Source organism: Anastrepha ludens, chromosome 3 (genome assembly GCF_028408465.1).
Source record: "Anastrepha ludens isolate Willacy chromosome 3, idAnaLude1.1, whole genome shotgun sequence".
Classification (NCBI taxonomy): Eukaryota; Metazoa; Arthropoda; class Insecta; order Diptera; family Tephritidae; genus Anastrepha; species Anastrepha ludens.
In genome coordinates, this window is record NC_071499.1 from 56,587,717 (window position 1) to 56,595,742 (window position 8,026).

Below are 8,026 nucleotides of genomic sequence, written 5' to 3' on the forward strand. Positions count from 1 at the left end.
TTGTTTTTTATTTTTTGTTTGTTAATGGATTTTCATCCAATGCAGTAATTTAATTTATCAAATTAAAACGTATTTCGGGGAAAAGGATTGAACCGTAATTCACTCAACAAAACGAGCTACGCGCGTACAAGCGAGGCAAATACTTGCATGTTGAAAAATAAAATATTTCAAAAACCTTTTGGTTTTGCTTTGTCTGTTATCCTCTGTACTTGCCAAAGTATGTCTATCAGTTTAAAATTTCCATATTGTAATACCATCAATTAATTGGACAGCCAAATGTTTTGTCTCTGAGCTTGTAACACATAAAAATCATGGAAAGTATGAAAACAAAAAACACTGTACCAAATACATATCGACAAAAATGATTCCAACTACAACAACCTTATCAGCCAAAAGCTGCTGAATGGTAATCGAAACGCGTACCATAAATTAGTTAAAATGATATTTGATGCCATTAATTAATGATCGTATCAAATTCAACGATTTCAACGCACATTTGCATTTCCATTCATTTATTCTAGCATCTCTTTACAAAAACATGGATATTAACATTTTTATTTCAAGGTGTGATAAATTCACGCTCCAACTGTCTGCCCGTCGCTGTTGCACAAATATTGTTGCTGGATATTTATTTATGAGCAACCGTGGCCGATCATCGGCTCAAAACAAAGGCGTTGAATGTTAAGCTCTGCGCGCCCAACGCCAATCTTACACTCGCACGCTTAGCTGCTCGTTGCCGATGTTTGTAGACGCAGCGGAATGGGAGAAATAGCCAATCTGACATGTACGAGTATTAAGTTCGAGTCTCGATCTTCAAATTCCGCGATTTTTTTTTTTTTGTATTTTTAAAGCTAAAATCATGCACTTTTGCATAATTTTTGTTTAATTTATTTATGATATTCGCTCAGCGGTGAGTTTCTGCATTTAGCTTTTTAGAGTTAAAAATTTTTGGTACAAATTTTGGTTTCATTCTAAAATATCTCTTAAAGGTATAATGCCTAAGTCGCCTTCAAACAATGAAAAAATAGTGGGTTTTCGCTAAACTGTTCTCAAAAATATTTTTTGAAAAAACAGCATTTACGCGAAGTCATGCTTCATTATTACATTTTAAAGAAAGCTGCAGCTGAAATATGTCGTACATTCATCAATATTAACGGAAATCACGCTCCATCAAATGCAACTTGTAAGAGTGGTTTCGATGCTTCCAAAGTGGCAATTTTGACGTGAGTGATAAAGATCGCAAAGGGGCACCGAACAAACTCGAAGAAACTCAACTACAACTATTATTGGACGAACACGCATGCCGAACCCTTGATGATATGTCTAAAGAGTTGAATGTTGACACATCAACCGTCGGTAAACGTTTGCATGCAATGGGAATTGTCCAGAAAGCAGGTAACTGGGTGCCACATCAATTGAACGAGAGGGATATCGAGAGACGTTTGGTGACGAGTGAGATGCTTTTTGAACGGCAGAAAAAAAGGTTTTCTTCATCGCATCGTCACTGGCGATGGAAAATGGATCTATTATGATAACCCTAAACGTCGAAAATGTTGGAACCTGCCAGGTGAACCAGGTCCATAGACAGCGAACAAAATATTCATGCTTCAAAGGTTATGTTGTGCATCTGGTATGATCAGAAGGGTGTCATCTATTGTGAACTCCTTAAATCATCTGAAACCATCACTGGCAATCGTTACCCACTGCAACTAATGCGTTTGAATTGAGCTCTCAAAGAAAAGTAGCCGGAATGGGGATGACAAAGCCAGGCCACACGTTGCTAAATCAGTCCAGAAATACTTAGAGTGACTGAATTAGGAAATCCTGCCCCTCCCGCTGTATTCTCCAGACATTGCACCTTCGAGTTACCACCTGTTCCGATCAGTGGAGTAGGCGTTAAATCCCTCCTCAAGTTGGTTTCCTTGCCACAGGGATGAGGCTTAAGTGGTGGTTTAGCCCATTTCGTGGGGGCTATTTATCCGCGGAACGCGGAAGAGGTGCTCATCATGCAGAGATTACCGTAGCAACGCTCCCCTGTTATACCCTATCGCTTATTTTACCTGGCACTAAGTATAAAATGTACTTTTAATATTTGACGTGTGGAGCCTAAGCAAGGATTAATCTGCACGAGTTAGCCCACCTTTGGGAAATCTTCCCGACGAGAAATCAGCGGTTCGGGCATCGGATGTGCAGACCTGAACCTCACATCCCTTTATTATAACCGGAACTGACAACCAGGATTTTGGAGGAAGCACACTACTGCCGGTAAAAAATAGCATACTGACTATGTCCATCCGAAGCAACGGAACAAGCTGTGGAGGATGGCGGAAAATTTCTTATTAGTCTCAGACGGATCCTTGGTGCCGAATAAGTCTCTGACAACCGTTTAACCTGGTGCGAGTCAGGAGAGTACCTGTAAAAAGGCTGAAGTTACTGGGGATTCGCATGCAGGTGCTGGTTTGTCGGAAAGGCAGATCAAACGGAGAAGACAGAAGTCGAAGAAAGCCGAAGTATTAGCTAAGGTAAGTACTCAAGCTCCATCAACTTCGACACCTGTAATGGCGTCGGGATAAGCGTGACAGATCAGATGATTCCTCTGTAATGTTGCAATCTTCCGAAGCCGAAACGGGGTATGTGCCGATCCCAATAGCTTGGCCTATCTTATATCACTATTTGCGCGATTTTTCGCAATGATATTGCTTAGAAAGCGTATAAAATACAGCTAGTCTAAGATTTCAAGCCGGCCAAACCGGCATAATTTCAGTTGCTGGGCTCGCCGAAGATCCTCATTTTGGAACCCGAATTTCGTTTAGCTATGAGGTCCATTTTTGGCTTTGAGGTATGGGAAGCTAACATCTGTAAAGTTATTCACCAGATACCGACCGAAGTCCTCCAGCGAGTCTTTTAAAGTGGATGTTTACGGATGGCCGAATTACGGCGCAGTTGCGGCCAACATTTGAAAGGGATTATCCCTGAAGAAACTATCATGAATGCTTCTACACAGAAATAATACAGATTGTCCAATAAATTTGAACTTTGTTTTATTTCAATTTAAAATCCGATACCTTTAAATTGAACAGCCTTTAATAACAACACAACTTTGTTTGTCTGCCCGTCCGTCTGCTCATGCACACGATTGCACCGGAGTGAAATTTTAAATACCTGAAATAAACTTAGTACAAATGTTTCCATTGTTTAAATAATTTGGTATTGGAGCTGACCAAAATGGGGCTCCAACCAAGCTTACCTTTCTCATGAAGATAATTTTCAAAGGAAAGAAAAAGATTTGCTGACTATAAGCAAAGAGAATGGAATATGTTTACAACAAAATTTTGGAAAATCGACGAAGCGTTTGAAGTAAATAGAGAAATATGATTTATTTCAAGTTGCATAAAGATCGGTTTCGTCCTACTTTGAGCTTTTCTATGTACAGTCTGTGTCAAAAGATATATATTCAACAATTTTTTTACATAAAAGTATGTACAAAACTACGAGTCGCAATTACTCAATAAGCCGTGTAGTCTCCATCGTTGTCGAGTATAGCCTGGCATTTTCTCTGCATGCTTTGAACCAAATTTTCTGCGTAGCTTGTCGACAAAGAGGACCAGATTTTGCGAACTTGACGCACGAGTTGCTTTAAATCATGGACTGACTTTCCGGCAAAATGCGTTTTCATAATTCCTCACACATTTTCAACGGAGTTGGCGTGTGGGGACTGGGAAGGCCAGTCCATTACAGCTTTCTGAGAGCAGTATTTTGTTGATGTGGGACGGTGGGATATGTTCGCCTCCTTCAGCCGTCGTTCGATGGTGTTGATACTCACATCTATTCGCAAGAACTTATCGGGCTTGGCGTAGTCACAAATAAGGGTCCCGCTTAAAAAGTTGGACGATGACTTTATCCTGCTTTTTTTGCCGTCACTCGATTCAAGCCGCGCTCGGAAAAGCCATTAATATTTTTGTACACTTTATACCGCAGATTCCACATCACAACAAACTTTTTAGATTTCTTAATCACTTTTGCAGCCCCGACGTGAGATAATTTCGGCGAAATATATCTTGAAGTTACAAGAAAAAAACCGATTATTTTCTTATTATTACTTTTGTTTTTTGTTAATTGTACTGAATATTTTTATTTATTTTTACCAAATCCAGTTTTCATGTTTATGATATGCATTATACAAGGTGGCGCAAAAATTAGTCACCCTATCGGAAGGTTTCTAATTTTTTCAAGGGGTGTCGTACGTCAATGATATTTGGGACTTGCGAACCAGGTAGTTGCAGCGTACAAACGGACAAGCAATAGAGTGCCTAAATGTCTAAATAAAGATTTCCATTACTCAAAATCATTTTTTTGATTCAGTAAAAGTTTTGCAAAAACAAAATTGGATGATTAATTGAATGTTTGAAAATTAATGAAATGAAAAAAATTTCTTAACATTTTTTTATAAATAAAAAAAATTGTATTTCAAAGCTTTCTTTAGCTTATTTACAGTATACCCAATATATTAAAACAATCAGTTATTGAAGTTATCCGAGCCAACTTAACAATTTCTCCCACTGTGCGCAGGTGCCTCCCGTTTCCCTCTAAACTAATTTGCATAATTCTTCCATAATCATTGTAATATTTAATCTGGTCGTATTTTACATAAATACATACATAAGCACTTACATAAAAATGTGCGCTAGCTGAGCTTATGAACTTTTCATTCTAAACCAAAAAACCAAAAAACAAGTGAAAGAAGAAAAGCAGACAGAAAACAAGTCAACAAGCACCAATTAGTATTTCAGAGCATTTCACAGGCGGCAAAATTGTTTCATTCATAAATCTCAGCCGAAAATTGAATGGATGAACCTTTTGGGGCAGATGAGCAATGGGCAATTGAATTGTCTCGTATTCAAGTTTTTTCAATGAAATTCGAGGCATCAACACATTGTCGCAACGGATGTAATTATGGTCTAATCCCTGCCTAATAAACAAGTCAGTGAAAGGGTACGATAAGTTACTCGATTATATGGATTCTATGTAAACGAGACGTATCTATGTGTGTATGTATGTATGGATGTATGGTATGTCTGTATGTATTTAGGTACGCTTTTTTGGTGCCACATTTTGTATTTTTTATTTTTATTTTTTTATAATGGGACTTGCGGCGCTCTCACGAGTTAGCCACTATGAAAAGTTCACCTTTCGAAAACTTTTCTTTGCAGTCTTTTTTGATATATTGAAATAAGTACAAAACTGGCTTTCTTTGCTACTTTCGTTCAGAAATGGATTACATTTCATGAATGATATTTTAAAAGCTACTAATTTTCAATACTTCGAAAGCTGGCATTGGTCACTTTTTTGTTATATGAAGAGAATCATTTGGAAAGCTACTTAATTTATTAAAAACATTTAACTCAAAGCTTGTTCATCCATTTTCATGCAAATATGCACATTTGTGGGAACATTTTAATCCTCATGTGAAAATATTTACTTTCCATTATCGCTAAATATAGTGAAAAACTGGTAGAGCCCATAGTCACCATAAAGTATTTTTTGTCCGAGAGAAAGGCTTTTCTGAGAGTAACAAACTATTTTTACTTCAAATATTTTCATGCTAAGTATTTTTCTTAGTCTTACCGTTTTGCTAAGAGAAAAAACTTTTTCTATCATTTGGTTTTCGGAGTTACAAATCCGGGCACTGCCAAATGCAATTCACGTGCCAAGTCATTTGACTGCAGCACCCACCTCAAAGTGTTGGAGTTGGAAAAAATTCAAAATTTTCTTCTCTATTTTGTTTTTAAATTTTGTCACAGTTGACTCAGAGTAACATTACAACCATGCCAATTTTGCATTTTTCTCATCACAGGAGCCCAAGCAATGTTTTGGTAGAAAGTTTTTGTACGAAGGAACTGGAATCGAAAAGTTATCCTAACGCAATGGAGCAATTAGTGTTGTACCATTTCCCGCACTGTGGCGCCTCAGAAATTGCCGTAATTTCTGTGTAAGTTCATGTTTTCTCTTTTTGCTTATTATGTTTTAGCTTTGTCACCGCTTAAGGTGACAAAGGTACGTGTCCTTTTAAGATATGATTTTTTTTTTTTTTCAGATATTAAAGTCAAAGGAAATCATTGTTGCATCGCTTGCGTTATTCACCGTCCCAAACTTGCAAAGGTACAAAAGTCTTCCGTAGAATCTTTCTCTCAAATACTCCAAGGGACGCCTATTTAGTCCAAAGTAGCACTTGTTGGCAAGGGAGACTCTCCGTTGAAATCGTGTCCTTAGTTATCCAGGACGCTATTTTTATTTTCATTGGGAGTTTATTTTTTACTTGGCGCATCCCAAACCAAGCGCAGAACAAGTTGTCCTGGGCTGTTTCGTCTTCGCACATTAGCTCGCTCCCTAACGGGTGTTCGGAAGCTAGTCAAAGGATACCTGGGGGAAGCCCGGAAGTTATACCAGCTTGAACCATTTTCACAAGAATCGTACTGAGCACACTCCCAACTAATCACCGGTCACGGCTGTTTTCTGGAATATCTACATCGCTTCCTGACTGTCTCTAATGCCCCAGCATCTCCAAATCAGTAGAGAGCGCAGAGCATGTAGCCCGACAAACACTGTTCTCGCATTTTCACGAATGGCGGAGGTGTATGCTGTTCAAGAAGCGTTAAACTTTGTTGTCGAAAACAGAAGGAGAGGAAGATCTGTACAGCTAAGCTGTGCTTAGACATCCCTCCAACCACTTCAAGGGCAGTTGAGCCCTGTAAATTCAGGTTAAACAATGTGGGATGGCATAATATCCTGATGTTAACATGGGTCCCAAGATACGTGAGTATCGCGGGTAACGAGATCTCTGACTCTTTAGCCATAATGGACTTCGGGCCAAGGAAGTTGGCCTCTAAGCCCTTCCTGCCATTGCCTTCTGCAGCCATCAAAGCCACGATTAGCAAACAAGTTACTCTAACCCACAAGGCAGGCTGAAAGGGGCTGGACAAAACTGGTATTACCTGTCATGTCCGACCGACTGTCGCAGTTCCTCCTGTCACTTAGCAGAGGGGACTGTAGGAGGCTGGTTGGACTGATGACAGGCCACTTTCTATGGGCAAAGCATCTCAAACATCTCAGACAGTGCACTCTGCCTAGCATGTGGAGAGGAGAATGAGACGGTGGGCCACTTTCCATGTGTCTGTCCGGGCTTTGCTCGAATCAGGCTTGAGGTCTTTGGCACTGATGTGTTAAGAAGAGACCGCTTTGGATCTTGGGTAGAACAAGAACTACTCAGATTTCTTCGGAGGTCGGGTAAATTAAAAAAAAATTAAAAAGGTAATCCGACTTAATTGTGTCTGAGTGCTGTACTTGCTAATCTGTCCCGACAAAAAAAAAAAATATAGCCTTTCAATGCATTTACTTTTGCGGAGATCGGGCCTTGCTCGCGAGGGTCTTAGAGCACCCGACGACAGAGATCGAACTTCTGCAGGGCATGTACTCGTCCAGCGTCAAATGTTACGCAGTAAGAGCGTTTGCGGCCTCAATCATGACGGAGCCGCAACACGTCGATTGGGAAGTAAAGCTCAACGACGATAACAACAGCAGCATACCGCTGGAGACGAACTGCTTTAGACAAACCAACAATCGCACAGACGCTTGAGATAAGTACTCACTACAGTAGCAGGCAAATGGCAAGGCGATAGTTAGTAAATTTCATACTATCGCCGAATTTCAATACCTTTTACTCCAAAAACACTGAGAAGAAAAAAGCGTAGAGTCTCCATACGCCCACAGTAGAGGAACCTGTACGCAGGTACCCTTTATGTCAGCAGACGTAAACGTGGATCCACCCAGATGTAATATTTCCAGGTGCCGGAGTGAAATTTAACCAATTGATTTGATGACTTAAATACAAAAGCACAGGAACTCTACTGAAATAATCCACTACCCTTATTCGGCACTGGTTCGGTTTCGTGTAGCGTTAAATATTGAATCATCCGTTCATTAGAGTAAAATTTTCATTATTTGTACAATTTTTCCCATGAATTTATCT